The 25,892-nt window shown below is 35.9% G+C and overlaps 1 protein-coding gene across 5 annotated transcripts in view; it reads left to right on the top strand.

The window, feature by feature from the left end:
- The window catches only part of RAP1A (RAP1A, member of RAS oncogene family), a 114,064-nt gene that overhangs the window by 7,986 nt on the left and 80,186 nt on the right, over positions 1-25,892 (top strand). The window lies entirely within an intron of this gene.

Below are 25,892 nucleotides of genomic sequence, written 5' to 3'. Positions count from 1 at the left end.
TATTATTTTTATTAAAATTTCTTCTTTTTAAAAGTATCCTTGAAAATATTTTTAAATTAATAAGCAGATTTAGCCACATAGTTTTGGGGATTTTAGTGAGTTTTTCTTTTTACATTTAGTATGTTTTTCTTAGGTGAAGCTGTAAAAGCCCAGATCTTGCCAGCTAAACGATATTTGACGTCACATTTACTTTAGGAACCTTAGATACTCAAAACAGTGACTTAATGTCCCAGAATCTAAGATTGCAACTGCATCTGTTTTGAATTGCTTCAGGAATATTTATACGTGCTTGTTAACGAAATCAGAACTATAGTCATCCTCCAGTTCACCGTGCACCACCTTCATTCCCCTTCATCCTCCTAAAACTAAAACGGAGAGAACAGGTTCTTCCTCCAGTGGGCTTTCCCTGTCCTGAGCCATTTTGGCACTGTCACCAGGATGACAATTGTAGCCTTCTTAGTCCGCACGTCTTGCATTCCTAGAAACCTGCTTGTATCTTGGCAGGAAAAATCAATTATTAGATTGAGTAGCTAGCAGTTCATGGTATACTCTCGTAAGGCAACTCATTCAATTTTTATGTGAGGTGACATGAAGTATGTGAAACATGATTTTTGTATCCTTCAAGCCCGAAGGAGTAAAATGCAAAGGGAAAAACGAAGCTCACTGGCTGAATAGAATATTAAGTACATTTGTCTTGTTCTCTTTAGCAAAAGAACATTCTTTTCTTATTCCTTTTAGATCAACAATTATGAATGATAAATTAAAGTATTTGACTAAGAAATCAGAGTCCTTTCCAAAAATAATGTTAAATCATTTGGTTAGTCATCCATCAATTATTTATTGAGTGATTATAGGGTGCCTGGTACTGTTCTAATAACCAGAGAGAGAGAGCAGTGAATAAGACCTCTTTCAGAGGCCTTTTTTACAAGTGGGAAGTTGGTGGTTATGAAGAGAAACAGTAAACAAACAAGCAAGGTAATTTCAGAGGTCATAAATGCCATGAAGAAATTATAACAGGGTGCAGTGATGGAGTAGTTGAAAGATTTAGGTTGGGTGTTAAGGAAAATCTCCTTGGGATGATGATATTTAATCTGAGACCTAAATGAGAAAAAGCCAATTGTGTGAAGATCTGCAAGAAAAGTGAACCAAGCAGAGGGCCCTGTTGATGCAAAGACCCTGAAGTGGAACCCTGCTAGTCATGTTTGGGGGAATAGCGAGGAAGATTTCTTTGCTAAGCGGGGAAGAGACTGTAGATGATATCAAAGTTGGCAGGGGACAAATCAAATAGGTCCATAGTGAAGGGTTTGGATTTTTCTTTTTAAAAATACGAAGGGAAGACACTGGATATTATTTACCTGTCTTTGTGAATGAATATTTGTAACTTTTGAATTTGGAGATGGTGTTATTAACATGATAGTGGCTTAAAACAAATCTGTAGGGTAACCAGTAGTTTCTCCAGACTTACAAAATGACTAACCTATATTACATAAAGTATGTTTTTCCCAGGAGTCTGCAAAGATAGGAATGAATTACTTTTAGTATTGCTGAGAGCCTAATGAAAATTGTATATTTGTTCTCAATAGGTTTGTATTATGGCCTCAATAGATTTATTGTGCATCTTTGCTTTGACTAATTATTATCTTGACCCCCAATTGTTTGGGGGGTAAATCATCATAAATCTTTATCATACATTGTGGTGATTGCAGGTTGTTAATGAAATAAAATATTATGCTTGTACCTCAAGACTTTAGCATTGAGTTTTGTTACTTTTTAAGTCCTTTGACAATTTGAGAGTTCTAAATAGCAACTCTTTATCTGATTAATAAAAACAACAATGTATATGCAGACAAAATCCTTTAGATATGGAGTCCATGGAGAAAGTTATAATAAAAGAGATTTTTTTCGTAGTTAAGGTTAGAAACCGCTGATACACGTTTTAATCCTAGGGGGACCTAAAAGGAGAAGGGAATTTTAAAGGTAGACCCATTGTATTCTATTTAATCTGCATGGCAGATCAATTTAATATATTGTTATTGTTTTTACAGATGAAATGCAAAGTAGTTATATAATTTATAAAAATTCACACAGCTCTAATTATAGAGTATTAACTTGATAGTAAACTTCCAAAATAAAAAACTGTTGCAGTACATAGCATAAAGTAGGTGATCAATAAATATTTGTATCTTGTTTATATACAAACATGAATGAATGACTTGGTGAGTAAATATATGACAGATTGCCTCTGTCCCTGTAATCCTTTTTTTCAGTGTATTGCACTATTTTGAGTTTTCCTTTCCTTTTGTTTCGGAAATTTTCTTAAGAAGTAATTGACTTCATTTATCTTTTTTCCTCTGTAGATGGCCCTCCCCCCCACCCCTTAATGAGGTTCAAGTTACTTAAAATAAATCACACAGTAAAAATCCTTAATAGGGAAATAAAGAGCAGAAATTTGGAAAGTATAATTTCCCCTTAGTTTTGCTGAGTAATCTGAATAATCTTTCATTGTTTCAAACAAAAAAAAATCTGGTAATGGGTGGTGGTGATTGTAATTAACACCCCTGAATTGTCTACTTAAAGTGATTAAAATGGGAAAGTTCTATATATGTTATCACAATTAAAATACTTTCAAAATCTGCTTTAGATCCTTATATTCACATTTATTATATCATCATCTTTTGATTCTGTTTGTATCTCTTAATTATTTTTTTTAACCTTTTAATAGTTTGCCATAGTATCCTGAAATGGGTTGGTAGAATAACAGTAATTGAAACGTTTAACCCTTGGTATAGCCGACACTAGACCTACAGGGATCTTCAGAAAGGATATATTCAATTTGTTTGTGGCAGTATAATGATTACTCCTTCTTGAAATATGGTATCTGTCTTGTTGGTTTGAGTTAGAAATACAATAAACTTAGAATGAAGAGGGGTTTTGTGAAGAAGGGACATATTTTAAAATTTGTTTCTAGTTTTCTGAGACAAAGGTTATAGTATGATAGATCTATAAGAGATAACTCGTGATATTTTTGTTCTTTGTGTACTCAGTATATATGTTTTTGTTGTTGTTGTTGCTAGCTTTGTATATGACAACTTTAGACTGCTCTACTGCTGTATCCTACTGTTTCTAAATTCTATTCACACCGTTGGTTTAGTAATGATATACTAACCCCCTGGTGTGAAGTTTTCATGCTTCAGGAAATTGTTTTGCATACATATATACAACTTGTCCTATAGATGTGTATCTCTAAAAATGGATGGAGGTAGAATTTTTTTTTCTTTTTTTATTAATTTTTTAATTTTAAAATATAACAAATATGAACATTCTTAACATGATCATTCCGTTCTACATATAAAATCAGTAATTCACAGTATCATCACAGTCGTATATTCATCATCATGATCATTTCTTAGAACATTTGCATCAATTCAGAAAAAGAAATAAAAATAAAACAGAAAAAAAAATTCATATATACCATACCACTTTACCCTTTCCTTTCATTGATCACAAGCATTTCAGTCTACTATATTTATTTTAACATTTATTCCTCCTGTTATTTATTTTTGTTCCTTATGTTTTACTTGCCTGTCAATAAGGTAGATAAAAGGAGCATCAGACACATGGTTTTCACAGTCACACAGTCATGTTGCGAAAGCTATATCATTATACAATGATCTTCAAGAAACATGGCTACTGGAACTGTGTAGCTCTACATTTTCAGGCAGTTCCCTCCAGCCTCTCCATTACATCTTCTTGTTTTTTTAATTTTTATTAATAAAACCAATCAGCATACAATATGAACACTCTTTTTTCATCACATAGTTGTATATTCATCATCATGATCATTTCTTAGAACATTTGCATCAATTCAGAAAAAGAAATAAAAATTAAAAAATTCATACATACCATATCCCTTAGCCCTCCCTTGCATTGATCATTAGCATTTCAATCTACTAAATTTATTTTAACATTTGTTCCCCCTATTATATTTATTTTTAATCCGTATGTTTTATTCATCTGTCCATAAGGTAAAAGAAGCATCAGACACAAGGTTTTCACAGTCACACAATCACACTGCAAAAGCTTTATCATTTTATAATCATCTTCAAGAAACATGGCTCCTGGGACTGTGTAGCTGTACATTTTCAGGCAGTTCCCTCCAGCCTCTCTGTTAGGCCTTAACTAAAAAGGTGATATCTATTTGATGCGTAAGAATAACCTCCAGGATAACCTCTCAACTCTGTTTGGAATCTCTCAGCCATTGACACTTATTTTTCTCATTTTTTTCCTCCCTCTTTCTGTCGAGAAGGTTTTCTCAATCCCTTGGTGCTGAGTCCCAGCTCATTCTAGGATTTCTGTCCCACGTTGCCAGGAAGGTCCACACCGCTGGGAGTCATATCCCACGTAGAGAGGGGGGAGGGCAGTGAGTTTACTTGTTGTGTTGGATGAGAGAGAAAGACCACATCTGAGCAACAAAAGAGGTTCTCTTGGGGGTTAACTCTTAGGCCTAATTTTAAGTAGGCTTAGCCTATCCTTTGCGGGGTTAAGTTCATATGAACAAACCCCAAGATTGGGGGCTCAGCCTGTTGCTTTGGTTGTCCCCACTGCTTGTGAGAATATCAAGAATTCTCTACTTGGGAAAGTTGAATTTTCCCCCCTTTCTCACCATTCTCCCAATGGGACTTTGCAAATATTTTTTATTCACTGTTCAAATCCTTCTGAGATTTATCGAGGCATCACTCTGGACAAGCCTACAAAATCCCATGCCCTACTCAGGTTTCCATGTACTTAGGTGTCGATTAAGCTGTTCACCTAAGTTATATTAGGAAATGTGCCAGTCGAAATATAAATTTTGTACCAAATAAACATTTTTGCTTTAGTCTCACACGTAAGTTAAAGTTTTAAAATATTAACTACCATCTATTTTCAACACCTTGCATTATTGACATTCCTTGTTTTTCAGATGTAGGTAGAATTTTTAAAAATTTCTTTAAGCATATCAGGTAGAGCAACTTAGGAAAAAAATCCATTCATGGCCATGTGCTTTTGGAAAGGTGAAACTTATAAATAATTAGACCCACCTTTATATGTAAGTGTAGATTTTAAGATATTACATTATTGTGGTTGTGTTTCTTTTGTATCCAAATGATAGAAGCCTGGGACTTTGGTAACTCAAAAACTGGCCAAATAGTATACTCTGTTTTAAAGAGAGTTCCTTTTAAATACCAAGTTTAACACTTATGACAAACTTCATTGTAAAATATCTCTTAGTGAATTTTAAATACATGTTTGATAACTTCTGACTAGTATTTAACTCAAATGTCATATCTTTTACATCGGAATATGACAGTATTATAATTCAAGAACCACCTTAAATCACAGCCCCAACTATGGGTAGGAGGGTTTTAGATAATGTAGTCATCCTTTTATTCCCATTATGCTTTAGACTTGGACTCCTGTCATCAGTAGAACAAGCTTGATTTCGTGTCACCACTCAGCAGCATCTGCGTGCAAGTATATATAAGCAGTAGTAGCTCTTAGATACTGGATGTAAAGAAAGAAGCATTGCTTTTTGGTCTTCTTAGCTAATTCTGCTTCGGTTCAAGTGTTCTATGCTGAGCGTGTGGCTTACAGTGGATTGCTACAGATCTTTTGCAGCCAGAACACTTCCCTAACCATGAGTGTTTATTGTCCTCCATGTGTTGAAGATGAACATAGGAAGCTTTTTAATAGTGCAAATAAACTTCAAAGAGAATTTAAAAATGATTTTCTGTAACATACAAATACTTGCAAATGAGGAAGAGCTCTTTAAGTGAAGGACCAACCATCCCCTCCTACCCTCTGGTTAATTTTCACATTATGACACTATTTTTTAGTTCTGTAAGCCAAAGTATATTGTAGAAAACCTAATATACAGTTGCATTTGTCTGTATTATAATATATATAATATTATACAATAAAAAAATTTAAAAAAAGATATACTATGAAAAGTTAGACTTCTTAACTCAATTTTTATTCTTGAATATAAAATTTATTCTTTTACTCCTAAGTCTTAAAAAATACGACACAAAATTTGAAAATATAATAATGAAAGCATATACAGAAATAAAAAATATATATATACATATGCACACTTTTTTTAAAAACTACTTTATTAAGGGATAAAAGCTGATTCCTAATGTTTATGTAGTATGAATTGAGTTCTTATTTTTACAAATGTCTTTTGCTATGTAGAATATGGGCAAAAAGGTAACACTCTTAAAGGACCTAAGTTATCATCTTTATATTGTGGGATTACAGGTGATTTTTATTTTCTTCTTTAAACTTTTATTTCCTGTGTCTGATACATTGTTCATATATTTATAATCAGGAAATTTAAAAACTCTAAATGGATTCATTTCAGAATGTGAAGTTAAATTTAATAAAACTTTTGAAGATGAGAATTCTTAAGGATAAAATTAGTCAGAGGCTTTACAAATGAATTAAAAGGTAGAATGCATTCCCTAGGATGTAATTATATGTTAGAATAAAAGTCTATACTTTCCAAACTAAAATCAATGCAAAATTGAGTTGCTTTTCTGGGTGTAGAGAATGAGAAAAATAGGAAAAGTGTTGTTATTATTGATAACAAACCTTGGAAACCTCTCATTTGAATGTTCTGATTATGGTTTATCTCTGTTACATTCATTTATATGCTGTTTTGTAGGTAAGTTTTTAATAACAGGATTAAACTTCTATAAATGTTATGCCACGTTTTACTTGTTCGTTTGATAATGTATTTGTGGTCAGCAGACAGAGCCCTGGGTGAAAGAGTGCATGTATCAATCAGTTACTGCTTAACCCCTTGGTTTCTCAGTTTTCTTGTCTATATAATGGAATATGAACAGTATTTATTTCTTAGGCTTGTTTGAGGATTAAATAAATTGGTATATGTCTTTCTGGTATACAAAAAAAGCACTTAAATATTGTTTGTAATAGACTGGAGTGTAAAATCCCTAGGGACTGGAACAATATCTTACACTTTATATATCCTATTTTAATTAACCCTCTGTATTCCCCATTAATTAAGTGGGACTATTAACTATGCATTTAGGTAGCTTCGTTATTTATGCATATAATAAATACTTGACATTTGGGGTTTAACATTTTGGGTTAACATGGGAAGTCTGTAATCTGATGGTAGGCATAATTTCGAATCCTCAGTGTTCCAAGGCTCATTTGCTAAACAGGTCTCTGCTGAATTGAATGTAGCCAGTACAGGTATTCTTACTGGAGGGTGGTGACTTTTGTTCTTTACTTGTTAAAGTTTCATCGTAGGATTGAAAACTTTATTTCTTTTTGAATAATGGTGCCCAGAGAAGGTCAGCAGTTAATGCTGGTGTTTGCAGATTTAGGTAAACTCGTGTTATTCTACAACACTGTGATAATGATGATAATGATGTAAGTTTATTTTCATGACAGAATTTATGAATGCTTATTTCTTTTATATTATTCATAATACCTTTTATATATCTCATAATAGCTTGTGCAATAATAAATAATAGTGTGTATTTGATAGTTTATGAAGAAATTTAAATCTTTAAGTTCATTAAAGGAAAGGGAGGAGTTGAGGGGGGTTTCCACATTTTTTGGCTCTGATTATTTTTATTTTTATCACCTCAGTACATAATTCTAAAAAATTGTCCTAGATCAAATTAAAATATATTTATCTGTCTGGAGTTCACATTTTCATGGAATAGTATGCCTGGTTTAATAAAAGCAACTCCTGTGGTTCTAAAAAACATACTTGAAAATACGGATTCCCTTGTCCTACCCATAGAGGTATTGATTGATTAGGTAAGGCCACGGAATCTGTATTTTACTACTATAGGTGATCTCTAGATGATTCTGATGCAGTGCTTTTTCAGTTTATTTCTGTATATGCTTTCATTATTATACTTTCAATTTTTGTGTTGTATTTTTTGAGGCTTTGGAGTAAAAGTAAATTTTATATTCAAGAATAAAAATTGAGTTATGATGTCTAACTTTTCATAGTGTATCTCCTTTTACTTTTTTTTTTTAACTTTTTGTACTGTATAATATAGCATACATACAAAGCAAAGAAAGAAAAAAGCACTAGTTTTCAAGGCACTCTTCAACAAGTAGTTACAGGACAAATCCCAGAGTTTGTCATGGGCTACCATACCATCATCTCAGATTTTTCCCTCCAGCTGCTCCAGAATATAGGAGGAATAATTATTTTTTTTTTTATCATCACAAACAACTTTTTTCCCCTTTTTTGTGAAAAAATAACAGATATACAAAACAATAAATTTCAAAGCACAGCACAATTAGTTGTAGAACAGATTTCAGAGTTTGGTGTGGGTTACAATTCCACAATTTTAGGTTTTTACTTCCAGTTGTTCTAAGATACTCCTTTTACTTTTAATTAGGTTAAATGTATGTATATAACTTATTCAAGCCCAGTAATATCAAGTTCATTGTGGAAAAAAAAATGAGGAACTACCAGTGAGCTAGTGTTTCTCAACCTTTTTATCACTATCACCCCCACAAATAATTTTAGACACGTTTCTCTTCATTGCTCCCTCATGGAATTTTAATACCTTCAATATACTGTATACTTGTTTATATACTGTATGTCTGTGCTTTATACATTAAAAGAGTAAGTTCTTTTTTTATCCCTTAAGAGCTAATTTTCCATTGTCATTGTTGAGAATGTATGTAGGGAGTTAAAAACAAATCACCCATAATTCTACCTCCCAGCTTATCATTTTGTTGTACATCTTTCCCAGTGGTTTTCAATGTATATATACATTTATTTTCTTTAATAAAAATGAGGTCATATACATAATATTTTCTACCTTTTTTCTTAAAATATTGTGAATTTTTAATAACAAATGACAATATCATATCTAGTGGATAGTGTGGATGCATAGTATTACATTATATGAATTTGTCATCGTTTATAAATTTAATTCCCTGTGGTTTCCAATTTTTTATTATATAAATTGTCATGAATATCATTGCAGCTAATTTTTTCCTTAGGATAAATTCTGAGAATTCTGTTGTGCATTTTCATATTTGGGAGTATGGATAACTTAGAAAGTAAAAGTCCCTTTTTCCAAGGACAACCACAGTAAACAATTTTAATCTGTCCAACTTTTTCCTGTGTAGATTCCAAGTTTTATATCTCTATTTCTGTCTTTTAAAAAAGAGGAATAGATTATATCTTAATATATTTTGGCCATCATGCTACTACATATAATTCTACCTCTTGTCCTTTTAGCAATATCCCACCATATTGGCATACAGTAGTTTGTCCATTCTTCTAGTGAAGGACTTGGTTTCCTGGTTTGTGTGTGTGTGTGTGTGTGTGCATGTTTGCATACATCTTTGCTTGTAAATATGTGTCATAAATTCCCATTAGTGGTGGGATTGCTGGATGATTTAGGAAGGGGAAGATACTTTATATGCTTGAATCTTTTTATAGACTTTGTACACTGTATATTCTTTTTTTGGCCTACTTTGGTGTCGGTACCAGATTTTTTTTATTATAGCGCTATATTGTTGTGCTTTTATATCTGGACATATAAAATGTTTTATTAAGTTGACAGGTTGTCTATATATTTTTTAAATTGCAAGTTATGATGTAAATTTTGGCTAGCTTATTTTAGAGATGAGTATATGTATTTTAACTAGACTAGAATAGTAGAGATTGTGAGGAATTACATTTTTAGGCTTGAGAACTTTAGTGCCTGGCAGTAATTCAGAATTCTAAAAGCAAGCACCTCCAAGTTGCAAAGTGAACAAACAAGCTTTTGAATTGTGTGCTTTCTGGGAATACTGGAACTACAACATTTCTGTCAAATTTTCCTTTTAATCTTTGGCTTGTTGATTGAAGTATTTAGAACATAATCTTTTAGTCCTTTTTTTTTTTTTGCATTTCTGGTAATCATACTTCTATCTAGATATATTGTGCTATTATCCCATTTCTGCTTATTTTTATAGAGTTGCTTTAGTTTTTTAATGTCTTCAGAGTCACTCATTTCTGAAATTTAGAGTCTAAAAGTTAATAATGTATTAGAATAGATATTATATTAGGTAATACTTTTGTGAATTAGCATTTGATTTTTATGGAATCCAGTCTAACTAGTATTTTTGCTAGATTCAAGCACGTTTCTTTATGGGAAACCACTAAGCATTGTAAAAGAAATTATCCTTTGATTTCCAAAGTAGAAGTGTTTTCAGTGGACTTTAATTTTTTTTAAATAATGTTTTTTTTTCTGAGTTTCTCCTTTAAATTAAATTTAGTGATAACATTACTAAAATCTTTAAGTATTAATTCTGACCCTATTGCTAATTATCATATCATCTGTGAGCAAACTTTCTTTTTAGGACATACTCTCAAGTGAGATTCTCATATACTCTCAATGTTCTGAAAGTTCATTTACCTCTGTAATGAAAATTTTTATCCCAGAGAGTAGCACACTTACCATTAGGATGAAGACCAGTCATAATAAGTATAATAAATGGTATTTGATAAGCATAATGAACCATTTAGACAGGACCTTTTTTCTAAACACTGTCTCTCTTGGAGTTTAGGCTTGTACAGAGGTTCACCTTGCTTTGGGTCATGGTTCTTCCTCTAGGGAAGTGAAGAACCAGGTATTCTCCTAATGGAGAGAGGTGGTCTTTTTTTCTTTTGTGTTGTTGATATGTTTAGCTTATCGCTCTTCCCAACTTCTTATTTAATAATGCACAGTATACTTAAAGAAATAAATATCTCAAATGTGATTTTCTCTGGTAAGGTTTACCGTTTAAGCAGGTTGGAGATTTTATTCTTTGGTGCACAATTTAATTTAAGCACTTTGTGAATATATGTGAAGCCAGGTCCTTTATTGCAGAATCACAACAGCAAACAAATGACAACCCATGCTGGCACATTAACTCTGTGACTTGAGACCTTTGGTCAGGCCTATGGGATTGCTTGGATACTGTCTTACCACCCTCATTGCCTACTGGTTTTCTTAAGGCTGAAGCCATATAAAGGTTCATTTAATTCAAATGCATTTAAATGAATAGCCCATATAAAGAGGATATAATTGTAGCTAAATGTTATGTGAGATTATTATAAGCTATTACAAAAGTTAGATGTGTGTGATAGATGTTTGTATTTGTAAAATTTCAAATTTCCATTTTATTATTTCTCATTATTTAAAATATATTTTCCCTCACACTAAGGATTGTGATAAATTATTACCAGTAAGACTTCAAATTAGAAATAGCCATCTGGGAGAAAGGATTTTTAAAATAAGTTTGTAAGAATATACATTTCCAATGCACAAAGAAGTTGTGAGATTTAATTTTGCTGTTTTGAGCTCTGATTAAAAGTAAACTACTTTTCAGGAAAATAGCAAGTAATATTTAATAACTTTTCACATAGTAATTTCTTTCCTACTCAAAATATTATTAAACTAATTCTTGAAAATCCATTGTCACACTTTAAAAAAAATTTTTTTTTAATTAATACACTGTAAAAAGAATAAGTACAGAAAGTAAAAGTTATAAAGAAAAAACACAGATAGGCTAACAATAATGGTTATCAGTTTGCTTCATATCCTTTAGACATTTTCTGTAAACATAAGTGGATATATAGAAATACTTCATTTTCTTTTCACACTTGCTTTTTTGTTTTTAAGTCTTTAGATGTAAAAGTGATTTGAAGACTAGAAACAATCTTTACTAATACATTGTGGTACTAAGTAAACATTGCATTCTTCAAAGACATGCTTTGTCGAGTCCACCCATCACTACACTTGCTCCCACCCCTCATATCCCTATTTTTTCTTTTAACTTCTACTTTTCTCCTTGAAAGGAGAGAAGTCTCAATCTTGGCTTGGCTGTATGTTAGAATTAACTGAGAAGCTTTGAGAAATAGCCATGTCCTCCTTCTGCCATCCAGAGATTCTTATTTAAGTGGTCATGATGGGTAAGGCAAAAAAAAGCACATGGGAGAGAACATGCTTTATTTTAGCCTACATAAAAGAGTTTGCATGTGCTTCTGAGTTCAGTGAGGGCAGTGGCTGAATCCAAGGTGTAATCTTCTCAAGTTTGCTGCCTTTAAGAAAGAAGAGATATTACATAGGCATAGATCTTTGTAATCTCTCAGGCTCTGCTAAGGAATGCATTGCTACTTACTGCCTCTTCATGTATTCCAGTGTTGGTTCATCCACAGAATTTGGAATACTTTAATTTTCAAGGAAAATCAGTATTTTAGATGAACAGATTAAGTAAATGAGAAGGTGGCTGAAAAATCCAGAATGGTTGTAATTTTGGTTGTGTAGTTTATGTCTTTTGAGCTTGGGCAAGTTTCTTTTAGCCTTTCTGTGTCTCATCTATAAAATGGGGATAATAGTTCCCACCTCATAGGAATGTTGTAAGGATTAAAAATATTAATACATGTAAAGTGCTTAAAACAGTATTTTGTAAATGGTGATTCAGTAAAGTTACGATTAACTTATTCCTTTTCCTGTATCCTCTTTTCTAACATTTTCTATTCTTTTCTTGCCATTATTCCTGAAGATAAGTTAATGTTCATCTGATAAACCAGGGCAGGGTTCAGCATACTTTTTCTATAAAGGACCAGATAATAAATATTTTAGGTTTTTAGGACCATATGATCATTGTGGCAAATATTCAGCTCTGCTGTTGTAGGGCAAAAGCACTTATGGATGATATGTAAACAAATATGGCTGTGTTCCAGTGAAACTTTATTTACGAAATTTGAATTTCATATAATTTTCACATGCCACAAAGTACTTTTCTTATGATTAAGAAAAGAAAATGAGACTCTAAAAGCCATAATCAGTTCACACTTTGTTCAAGAAAAAGGTAGTAGACTGAATTTGATTTGCAGATCCCTGAACTATAGAGTAAGGAAACCTTCACATCCTGACAGCTATTTTAGATACCTTTTCTTTCTTAAGCATGCCTTTCTGTGCCTTGGAGTAATCAAGAAAATTAATTTTATTGCCATCAGATTTCAAACTTCAAAATTCATCTCACAAGCTTTGGACTTAAACTATTAGCACATATCTTATGAAGCAGTGAAATGTTTACATGTATCACTTTATTAAGGTTCTTTGGTTGCAAGCAATAAAACAAACATTGTTTATTTCACACTGTTTCCCCAGCAGTATATGGTGGGCATTCGATAATAAATATTTGTTCAATGAAAGAATAAATAAATGATTAATATGGTTAATTTAAACAGAAAAAAAGTTTATTTGAAGGCTATTGAGTAATTCACAGAATTTAAGCAAAAGATGAACAACCAGACCTTAGGATGCCCCAGAGAGAACTAAAGTAGTTTGGGGAGGGATGGAGACCTAGGTAGCAGAAATCAGCAGTGTCTTTAATGTACCATGATCATAAATTATGCTACTCAAGTTTGATCTTCCTGGGAGACAGCCTGATTGGCCTACCTTGAGTTTGGGTCACGTGTCTCTTTGTTGCCCAATGGAAGGTGGGGCACTGATTGACATTCCCACCAAAAATGCATTCAGGAAGACCGGGTTGTTTCCCAATGGGGAGTCGGGGTGCTTTCACCGAAAGGAAAAATAAGAGATATGAGAAGTCCCATATTTCATTTTCTGGCTTTTGTTCTAGTGACATACACTACCCTAACCTTCCCCTTTTAACCACACACACACAATTCAGTACTGTTAATTATACTCGTAATAACTTGCTACCATCACTTCTATCCATTTCCAAACATTTACGGTCAACCTTATTTAAAATTATGCACAGATTAAGCATCAACTCACCATTCCCTACCCACATTCTATGTTTTGGTAATCTATATTCTAGATAGTAACTCCAGGAGTTTGTTCATTATATGTAGTTCATATTAGTGAAATCATACAATATTTGTCCTTTTGTGTCTATTATTTTAATCAACATAATGTCTTTGAGGTTAATCCATGTTGTCATATGCATCAAGACCTCATTTGTTCTTACTGCTGAATAATGTTCCATCATATATGTATATACCACATTTTGTTTATCCCTTTATCGTTGATGGATACTTAGGTTGTTTCCATCTTTTGGCTATTGTGAGTAATGCTGCTATGAACATAAGTGTGCAAATGTCTGTTTGCATCCCTGCCTTCAGTTCTTCTGGATATATACCTGATCTGGCAATGGTTTGCCAGATCATATGGTCATTCTCTGTTTAGCTTCTTAAGGAACCACCGAACTTTCTTTCACGGTGGCTGCACCATTTTACATTCCCACCAGCAGTGGAAAGTGTTCCTGTTTCTCCACATTCTTTCCAGCTCTTACAGTTTTCTGTTATTTAATAGTGGCTGTTTTAGTAGGTGTGAATTGATAACTTATTGTAATTTTGGTTTGTATTTCCCTAATCACTAGTGATGTTGAGCATCTTTTCATGTGGCTTTTATCCATTTGTCTTTCCTCTTTGGAAAAATGTCTATTCAAGTTTTTTGCCCATTTTTTAATTAGGTAGTTTTTCTTTTTATTGTTCAGTTGTTGGATTTCTTTATATATTTTGGATATTAAACCCTTATCAGGTATGTGGTTTCCAAATATTTTCTCCCATTGAGAGGTTTCCTTTTCACCTTCTGACAAAGTTCTTTCAAGTACACAAGTCTTCAGTTCTGTGGAAGAGACTGTTCTATCACAGTTGAGTGGACTTGGCAGCTGTCAAAGATCAGTTGACATAAATACATGGCCCATTTCTGAATTCCCAGTTTGGCTCCATTGATCAATATGCCCATCTTTATGCCAGTACCATGATGTTTTGACCACTGTAGCTTTGTCTCTGCTTTAAAGTTAGGAAGTGTGAGTCCTCCAACTTCATTTTTCTTTTTCAAGATTTTTTGGCTATTTGGGGCCCCTTACTCTTCCAAATAAATTTGATAATTGGCTTTTCCCTTTCTTTAAAGTAGGCTGTTGGAATTTTTATTGGAATCACATTGATTCTGTAAATCAGTTTGGGTAGAATTGAGATCTTAGTGATATTTAGTCTTCCAGCTCATGCACATGGAATGTCCTTCCATTTACTTAGGTCTTCTTTGATTTCTTTTAGCAGTGTTTTGTGGTTTTCTAAATATTGGTCCTTTACATCCTTGATTAAATTTATTCCTATATATTTGGTTTTTTAAAATGCTACTGTAAATGGATTTCTTTTTCTTTACTGGTATATAGAAACTGCTGATTTTTGCATCTTGATCGTGTATCCTGCCACTTTGCTGAACTTATTTGCTCTAGTAGCTTTGATATATATTTTTCAGAACTTTATGCATATAGGATCATGTCATATGAAAATAGTGTAAGTTTTATTACCACGTTTCCAAACTTTTATTTTTTTTCTTGCCTAATTGCTTTGGCTAGAACTTCCATACAGTGTTAAACAACAGTGGTGAGAGTGAATATCTGTGTCTTGTTCCAGATCTTAGAAGGAAAGCTTTTATTCTTTTACCATTGAGTACAATACTAGCTGTGGGTTTTTCATATATGCCTTTTATCATAGTGAGTAATTTCTCCTTCTATTCTTGTCTTTCAAAGTGTTATTATCAAGAAAATCTGTTAGATTTGTGAAGTGCTTTTTCTGCCTCAGTTGAGATGAGTTTGTTTTTTTTCCCCTTAGATTTGTCAATGTATTTTATTCCATTAATGTATTTACTTGTGTTGAACTATCCTTGCATACTCAGGATAAAACCATAAAACCCACTTGGTTGTGGATGCATAATTCTGTTCATCTGCTATTCGATTCAGTTTGCAGTATTTTGTTGAAGATTTTTTTTTCAAATTTATGTTTATTTGTTTTATTTTATTTTTGTTTAATTGTTATTTTTTTCAATTTGTTTGTTAATTAAAAAAATTTTAACACATGAAATAAAATGTTAACATAATCAGTAATTCCCAAAATCATCATTTAGTTGCATATTCATCATTTCTTAGAACATTTGCATCCATTCAGAAAAAGAAATAAAAAGACAACAGAAAAAGGAGTAAAATGAAAACAGAAAAAAAAACCACGATTATACCTACCATACCCCTTACCCCTGGCTTTCACTGATCACTAGAATTTCAAACTAAATCTATTTTAACATTTGTTCCCCCTATTATTTATTTTTATTCCATATGTTCTACTCTTCTGTTGATATAGTAGATAAAAGGAGCATCAGACACAAGGTTTTCACAATCACATAGTCATATTGTGAAAGCCATATCATTATTCAATCATCTTCAAGAAACATGGCTACTGGAACACAGCTCTACATTTTCAGGCAGTTCCCTCTAGCCTCTCCATTACATCTTGAAGAATAAGGTGATATCTACTTAATGCGTAAGAATAACCTCCAGGATAACCTCTCGAGTCTGTTTGGAATCACTCAACCATTGACACTTTGTCTCATTTCCCTCTTCCCCCTTTTGGTCGAGAAGGTTTTCTCATTCCCTTGATGCTGAGTCTCAGCTCATTCCAGGATTTCTGTCCCACGTTGCCAGGAAGGTCCACACCCCTGGGAGTCATGTCCCACGTAGACAGGGGTAGGGTGGTGAGATGGCTTGCTGTGTTGGCTGGAGAGAGACCTGCCCATGTTTAGGGGAAGAAAATGAAGAAGAGAGCCCACCCCACCCTTCTTCACAGGAAGAAGAACGGGCTCAAATGGTCAAGGGGCTGCTTCTAAGTGGCCCTGACGCCTGTCAGCCTTGGGGTCACCCTGCTTGTCTCCAGCTGGTCAGGTGGCTTAGCCGTCCCCAGGGAGACTAGGCCAGTCCTGGCAGCCACCTCTCTCCCACCAGTGACCCAGAGCATCCCAGCCCCAGGCAAGTTCCAGCCCTGAGCCCTTCCTCCTGCCTGGGATGTCCCTGCCCTTTGACAGGCTCACCTGCACTCCAGATCTTATACTGCCCCCTTGCCCCCCGAAATAAAAGATGAAATTTGAGATGAATTTTGAAGTGCATGATGGTATTTTGTTTTCATGTTTTTGTCAAAACTTTCCTAGGCATGTTAGCCTGCCGTGTAGGGGCGTCTTCCCACTAGTATAGGGCACTGAGTTAGAGTCAAGCCAGAACTAGCTCACAATTTTGCATCCTAGTTATCAAAGTAGAGAAGTTGATAGGGATTCCTAATGCCTTTGCCCTCCTTTACGCTCATTCTTTTAATGTAATCATAAGGGAATTTCCTTAGCAGGTATGGAAATTTTAGGCACATACAGGCCAAAATGTCTAATTCTTGGCTATTAGAGGAAGTTGTTCCCAATTGAATGAATTCCGCAGCAGAATATTCCTTTGCAATGATAGTTTCACTTGCTGGCTAAGTAGGGCTCTTAGAGAGGTTTTGCACGGGTTTGATTGTTTGACCTTTTGCTAATACTTTAATTGCATTGGTTATTTCTCAGTGATCTTCCAGGGATTTCAGGATTTTGGATCCTGATCTTTTATTTATTTATTCATTTTTTAGCAAACATAGCTGTCACATTTGGTTTGGCCTCTGTCTCGCCCCACCTCTCATATTTTCTTGGTTCATAATTTTCAGAACTGACAGCCTACCACCTCTATTTTATTATCCGTCTTATTTAGTGTTCCTACAAGTTTGTTATTTAATGGGAGGGGGAAATCTGCACACTCCTATTTCACCGCACCTTCAATTCTTATGTTTTTGTAACATGTGCTCCATTTCCACCACCATTTCCAGTAGTTCCGTTACATACACACTTAAAGGGAGGTTTGCACAGTTAATCAATCCAGTGTCCTCTCCTTACAGCAAACAAGCAGGCCTCCCCAGGATTACTCCTGCTGGACCCTTCTCTCTCTAATGCTGTGGACCCAAGAAAGAAAGGAGTAGTGAGCATCTGTGATTCTGTGCTGTTCTTAGTTTCTCTTCCCTTAGATTTGATTTTGAGGTCAGGGAGGATTTGGGGCAGGGTCTGATGGGCTAATATTTAAAGGATCAGGGGGCGGGGCTGGAGGTTGAGCTTGAGGAGGGGAGGAGTGAAGGCAGAAAGGGTTTTTAGCAGCACTGCCAGAAACAGAGAAAAGCAGCCAGCAAGGTTGAGGGGAGAAAACTAAAGCAGCCAGTGGAAACACAAGCTTTTTTTTTTCATTTTGCTGAACTAGGAGCTATTTGTCAAAATATCTCATTTAGCAAATAATTTTAATTTGGGAGCTGTTAATGTTTCTCCTAGAGATAATTCAAATTTAACTTGACCAAAACATCCCCACAGGGGCTAAGTAATTTTGGGTTATTAGAGTGCACCCCTTTCTTTTAGAAAGGAAGGAGGACTAGGACCCAAATCAGAAAACATCAAGTGAGAAGCCATCCTTCACACATGTGCTTCCCCAGACTTAACTGCCTGATTATTTTTCATAATAGCACCAGAAGAACCGGAGAGAAATAGTAGTGAATTCTATTACTTAGTGGCCAGGAAACTCCATGCCAGTGGGCCCTGCAAGATTTTAGCTTTACAAACAGATTTGACATGACCCACAACTCAGTGGGAGTTCAAAGATCCTAGTGGGGCTTGCCAAGTTGGTCAGACATTAAACAGGAGAAGATGGAACACAAAGAATCCCTGCTGCCTCCAAGTCCTTCCCCGAGCTGCCATCCTGGCATCATCCCGGTGTTCACCTTTGAGACCCACTCTTCGCATGCCCACTGAGTCCTTAGTGTTGGAGTTAGTTTTTGATCGCTGTGTAAGAAATTACCACCACATTTCAAACAACACAAACTGATTACCTCAGGTTTCCTGCAGGTCAGAAGTCTGAACAGAGTGGTCACGTACTCTGCTCAGGGTGTCATGAAACAGATCAAAGTGTTGGCTGGCTGAGAGCTAACTGGAGTTTTTAGGAGGGAAGCTCCCACACCTTCTCAAGCTGTTGGTAAACACATTTCTTGGTGGTTAGACAACTGACGTCTTCCTTGTGTTGCTATTTGTTGACCAAATTCTGCTCTCAGCCCCTAGAGGTCACTCTCAGAGCCTTGCCATTTGGTCCTCTCTATATGACCTTTCATATCTCCAAGCTGTGACTTCAGAAGGGATCCAGTCCCCTTTCCAGGCTCATGTGATCAGGTCAGGCCTACCCCAGACATTCTCCTGCTGAACTCTGTTACCAATGACATATTCCAAGTTTATTCTCCAATGTCGATTCACATCATTGGGACCATACAGTATTTGTCTTTTAGTTTTTGGCTAGACTCATTCAGCATAATGTTCTCTAGGTCCATCTATGTTATTACATGCTTCATAATTTTATCCTGTCTTAAAGCTGCATGATATTCCATCATATGTATATACCACAGTTTGTTTAGCCACTCGTCTGTTGATGGACATTTTGGCTGTTTCCATCTCTTTGCAATTGTAAATAATGCTGCTATAAACATTGGTGTGCAAATGTCCGTTTGTGTCATTGCCCTTAAGTCCTTTGAGTAGATTCCCAGCAATGGTATTGCTGGGTTGTATGGCAATTCTATATTCAGCTTTTTGAGGAACCGCCAAACTGCCTTCCACAGTGGTTGCACCATTTGACATTCCCACCAACAGTGGATAAGTGTGCCTCTTTCTCCGCATCCTCTCCAGCACTTGTCATTTTCTGTTTTGTTGATAATGGCCATTCTGGTGGGTGTGAGATGATATCTCATTGTGGTTTTGATTTGCATTTCTCTAATGGCCAGGGACATTGAGCATCTTTTCATGTGCCTTTTGGCCATTTGTATTTCCTCCTCTGAGAGGTGTCTATTCAAGTATTTTTCCCATTTTGTAATTGGGTTGGTTGTCTTTTTGTTGTTGAGTTGGACAATCTCTTTATAAATTCTGGATACTAGACCTTTATCTGTTATGTCGTTTCCAAATATTGTTTCCCATTGTGTAGGCTGTCTTTCTACTTTCTTGATGAAGTTCTTTGATGCACAAAAGTGTTTAATTTTGAGGAGTTCCCATTTATTTATTTCCTTCTTCAGTGCTCTTGCTTTAGGTTTAAGGTCCATAAAACCGCCTCCAATTGTAAGATTCATAAGATATCTCCCTACATTTTCCTCTAACTGTTTTATGATCTTAGACCTAATGTTTAGATCTTTGATCCATTTTGAGTTAACTTTTGTGTAGGGTGTGAGATACGGGTCTTCTTTCATTCTTTTGCATATGGATATCCAGTTCTCTAGGCACCATTTATTGAAGAGACTGTTCTGTCCCAGGTGAGTTGGCTTGACTGCCTTATCAAAGATCAAATGTCCATAGATGAGAGGGTCTATATCTGAGCACTCTATTCGATTCCATTGGTCGATATATCTATCTTTATGCCAATACTATGCTGTTTTGACCACTGTGGCTTCATAATATGCCTTAAAGTCAGGCAGTGCAAGACCTCCAGCTTCGTTTTTTTTCCTCAAGATGTTTTTAGCAATTCGGGGCACCCTGTCCTTCCAGATAAATTTGCTTATTGGTTTTTCTATTTCTGAAAAATAAGTTGTTGGGATTTTGATTGGTATTGCATTGAATCTGTAAATCAGTTTAGGTAGGATTGACATCTTAACTATATTTAGTCTTCCAATCCATGAACACGGTATGCCCTTCCATCTATTTAGGTCTTCTGTGATTTCTTTTAGCAGTTTTTTGTAGTTTTCTTTATATAGGTTTTTTTGTCTCTTTAGTTAAATTTATTCCTAGGTATTTTATTCTTTTAGTTGCAATTGTAAATGGGATTCATTTCTTGATTTCCCCCTCCGCTTGTTCATTGCTAGTGTATAGAAATGCTACAGATTTTTGAATGTTGATCTTGTAACCTGCTACTTTGCTGTACTCATTTATTAGCTTTAGTAGTTTTGTTGTGGATTTTTCCGGGTTTTCGACGTATAGTATCATATCGTCTGCAAACAGTGATAGTTTTACTTCTTCCTTTCCAATTTTGATGCCTTGTATTTCTTTTTCTTGTCTAATTGCTCTGGCTAGAACCTCCAACACAATGTTGAATAATAGTGGTGATAGTGGACATCCTTGTCTTGTTCCTGATCTTAGGGGGAAAGTTTTCAATTTTTCCCCATTGAGGATGATATTAGCTGTGGGTTTTTCATATATTCCCTCTATCATTTTAAGGAAGTTCCCTTGTATTCCTATCTTTTGAAGTGTTTTCAACAGGAAAGGATGTTGAATCTTGTCGAATGCCTTCTCTGCATCAATTGAGATGATCATGTGATTTTTCTGCTTTGATTTGTTGATATGGTGTATTACATTAATTGATTTTCTTATGTTGAACCATCCTTGCATACCTGGGATGAATCCTACTTGGTCATGATGTATAATTCTTTTAATGTGTTGTTGGATACGATTTGCTAGAATTTTATTGAGGATTTTTGCATCTATGTTCATTAGAGAGATTGGTCTGTAGTTTCCTTTTTTGTAATATCTTTGCCTGGTTTTGGTATGAGGGTGATGTTGGCTTCATAGAATGAATTAGGTAGTTTTCCCTCTGCTTCGATTTTTTTGAAGAGTTTGAGGAGAGTTGGTACTAATTCTTTCTGGAATGTTTGATAGAATTCAGATGTGAAGCCGTCTGGTCCTGGACTTTTTTTTTTAGGAAGCTTTTGAATGACTAATTCAATTTCTTTACTTGTGATTGGTTTGTTGAGGTCATCTATGTCTTCTTGAGTCAAAGTTGGTTGTTCATGTCTTTCCAGGAACCCGTCCATTTCCTCTAAATTGTTGTATTTATTAGCGTAAAGTTGTTCATAGTATCCTGTTATTACCTCCTTTATTTCTGTGAGGTCAGTAGTTATGTCTCCTCTTCCATTTCTGATCTTATTTATTTGCATCCTCTCTCTTCTTCTTTTTGTCAATCTTGCTAAGGGCCCATCAATCTTATTGATTTTCTCATAGAACCAACTTCTGGCCTTATTGATTTTCTCTATTGTTTTCAATTTCATTTATTTCTGCTCTAATCTTTGTTATTTCTTTCCTTTTGCTTGCTTTGGCGTTAGTTTGCTGTTCTTTCTCCAGTTCTTCCAAGTGGACCGTTAATTCCTGCATTTTTGCCTTTTAGGGCAATGAATTTTCCTCTTAGCACTGCCTTTGCTGCATCCCATAAGTTTTGATATGTTGTGTTTTCATTTTCATTCGCGTCGAGGTATTTGCTAATTTCTCTAGCAATTTCTTCTTTGACCCACTCGTTGTTTAGGAGTGTGTTGTTGAGCCTCCACGTATTTGTAAATTTTCTGGCACTCCGCCTATTATTGATTTCCAACTTCATTCCTTTATGATCCGTGAAAGTGTTGTGTATGATTTCAATCTTTTTAAATTTGTTAAGACTTGCTTTGTGACCCAGCATATGGTCTATCTTTGAGAATGATCCATGAGCACTTGAGAAAAAGGTGTATCCTGCTGTTGTGGGATGTAATGTCCTATAAATGTCTGTTAAGTCTAGCTCATTTATAGTAATATTCAGATTCTCTATTTCTTTATTGATCCTCTGTCTAGATGTTCTGTGTATTGATGAGAGTTGTGAATTGAAATCTCCAACTATTATGGTATATGAGTCTATTTCCCTTTTCAGTGTTTGCAGTGTATTCCTCACGTATTTTGGGACATTCTGGTTCGGTGCGTAAATATTTATGATTGTTATGTCTTCTTGTTTAATTGTTCCTTTTATTAGTATATAGTGTCCTTCTTTGTCTCTTTTAACTGTTTTACATTTGAAGTCTAATTTGTTGGATATTAGTATAGCCACTCCTGCTGTTTTCTGGTTGTTATTTGCATGAAATATCTTTTCCCAACCTTTCACTTTCAACCTATTTTATCTTTGGGTCTAAGATGTGTTTCCTGTAGACAGCATATAGAAGGATCCTGTTTTTTAATCCATTCTGCCAGTCTATGTCTTTTGATTGGGGAATTCAGTCCATTAACATTTAGTGTTATTACTGTTTGGATAATATTTTCCTCTAACATTTTGGCTTTTGTATTATGTACATCATATCTGATTTTCCTTCTTTCTACACTCTTCTCCATACCTCTCTCTTCTGTCTTTTTGTATCTGACTCTAGTGCTCCCTTTAGTATTTCTTGCAGAGCTGGTCTCTTGGTCACAAATTCTCTCAGTTGCTTTTTGTCTGAGAATGCTTTAATTTCTCCCTCATTTTTGAAGGATAATTTTGCTGGATATAGGAGGCTTGGTTGGCAGTTTTTCTCTTTTAATAATTTAAATATATCATCCCACTGTCTTCTAGCTTCCATGGTTTCTGCTGAGAAATCTACACATAGTCTTACTGGGTTTCCCTTGTATGTGATGGATTGTTTTTCTCTTGCTGCTTTCAAGATCCTCTCTTTCTCTTTGACCTCTGACATTCTAACTAGTAAGTGTCTTGGAGAATGCCTATTTGGGTCTATTCTCTTTGGGGTGAGCTGCACTCTTTGGATCTGTAATTTTAGGTCTTTCATAAGAGTTGGGAAATTTTCAGTGATAATTTCTTCCATTAGTATTTCTCCTCCTTTTCCCTTCTCTTCTCCTTCTGGGACACCCACAACACGTATATTTGTGCGGTTCATATTGTCCTTGAGTTCCCTGATACCCTGTTCAAATTTTTCCATTCTTTTCCCAATAGTTTCTGTTTCTCTTTGGAATTCAGATGTTCCATCCTCCAAATCACTAATTCTATCTTCTGTCTCTTTAAATCTATCATTGTAGGTATCCATTGTTTTTTCCATCTTTTCTACTTTATCCTTCACTTCCATAAGTTCTGTGATTTGGTTTTTCAGTTTTTCTATTTCTTCTTTATGTTCAGCCCATGTCTTCTTCATGTCCTCCCTCAATTTATCGATTTCATTTTTGAAGAGGTTTTCCAGTTCTGTTCGTGTATTCAGCATTAGTTGTCTCAGCTCTTGTATCTCATTTGAACTATTGGTTTGTTCCTTTGACTGGGCCATATTCTCAATCTTCTGAGCATAGACCGTTATCTTCTGCTGCTGGTGTCTGGGCATTTAGTCAGATTTCCCTGGGTGTCAGACCCAACAAGGTTGTAAGATTTTTCTGTGAAATTTCTGAGTTCTGTTTTTCTTATCCTGCCCAGTAGGTGGCACTTGTGGCACACGTTTGTCTCACGTGTTTGGAAGGGATCCCCCCGGTCACCGATCTCGGCGGCCTGGGAATTACCGATCCAATTCTCTCCGTTGGTTTGGGGGGCCGCGCGTGGTGGGGGCGTCAGCCGCCGCGGCTTGAGGGGACCCTGTGGCTGGTCGCCGGCCGCAGCGGGCCCGGGGAATTCACCACCGGACCAGGAAGTCGCCCACGGGGGAGGGGCGTCGGTCACCGGCCACCGCGGCCTGGGGAATTCCCCACCGGACCAAAAAGCCGCCCGCGGGGGAGGGCCACCGCGGCTTGGGTAGCCCTCTGATCCGAGACTCGTAGCCAGACCAGGAAGCCACCCGCAAAAGAGGGGCGCCGGCCGCCTCGGCTTGGGAAACTTGACTCTCCGAGACTCTCAACCGGCCCGGGAAGGAGGGAGGGAGGAGCTCTGGCCGCCACAGCTGCTGCTGCTCGGGAAATCGCGCGCTGCACGGGGATCTCACCGCAGCCGAGTCTTGCAGTCAGACTAGCCAGTCCAGACTGGGGTACGCTGTGTGTCCATTCCCTGCCGTAGCCCCGGGAGCTGTTCTGCACTGTTTCAGTTCACCTAGTAGTTGCTTTGGAGGAGGAACTAAGATGCACGTACCTTACTAAGCCGCCATCTTCTGGTTTTGGTTTTTAGTAGAAACAGAATTTAGACTCACAACTTCCTTGATCATCTTGCCAAGTATATGAGAAGATTTGGAATAAAACTTCCAAACCACCGCTTGCTCCTGGGAGTCCTCAGCGGCAGGATGCACTGGTCTTTTATACAGGGTCTAGGCAGGCAGGTAGTCATGGGATACCTTTACAGTCTCAATGGATTTCCCTTCCTTGCTGAGCTTCAAAGCTTCCAAAATCTTGGCTGCTGGAAAATATAAAGCACAGGGAGGGTGCGCTGCCTGGGCATGGAACTGAGCCTCTGCCCACCCTGATATTCTTGTAAGCAGTGGGGAAAACCAAATGAATAGGCTGAGCCCTCAACCTTGGGGTTTGCCCCTATGAAACTTATCCTTACAAAGGATATGCGAAGCCTACTTAAAATTAGGCCTAAGAGTAACTTCCAGAAAACCTCTTTTGTTGCTCAGATGTGGCCTCTTTCTCTCTCTCAGCCAAGACGGCATGCGAACTCACTGCCCTCCCTCCCTATACGTGGGACATGATTCCCAAGGGTGTAAACCTCCCTTGCAATGTGGGACAGAAGTTCTAGGATGAGCTGGGACTCAGCATCAGGGGATTGAGAAAGCCTTCTTGACCAAAAGAGGAAAGAGAGAAATGAGACAAAATAAAGTGTCAGTGGCTGAGAGATTCCAAACAGTCAAGAGGTTATCCTGAAGGTTATTTCTACACATTATATGGATATCCCCTTTATAGTTTATGGTGTATTAGAGATGTTAGTGGTAAGTACCTGAAACTGTAGATCTGTGTTCCAGTAGCCATGTTTCTTGAAGATGATTGTATAATGATACAGCTTTTGCAGTGTGACTGTGTGATTGTGAAAACTTTTTGTTTGATGCTCCTTTTTTCTTTGGTATGGATAGATGAGTAAAAAATATGGCTGCAGAATGAACAAATAACAGGGAGAACAAAGGTTAAAATAAATTGAGTAGATTGAAATAGTGATCAGTGAGAGGGAGGGGTAAGGTGTATGGCATGTATGAGTTTATTCTTTTTTATTTCTTTTTCTGAAGTGGCAAATGTTCAAACAAAAGATCATGGTGATGAATACACAACTATGTGATGATACTGTTTGTATGTTTGTTGTTTACAATAAAAATT

The sequence above is a fragment of the Tamandua tetradactyla genome, chromosome 11 (assembly GCF_023851605.1).
Source record: "Tamandua tetradactyla isolate mTamTet1 chromosome 11, mTamTet1.pri, whole genome shotgun sequence".
NCBI lineage: Eukaryota > Metazoa > Chordata > Mammalia > Pilosa > Myrmecophagidae > Tamandua > Tamandua tetradactyla.
This window is presented reverse-complemented; position numbering and strand designations above follow the sequence as displayed.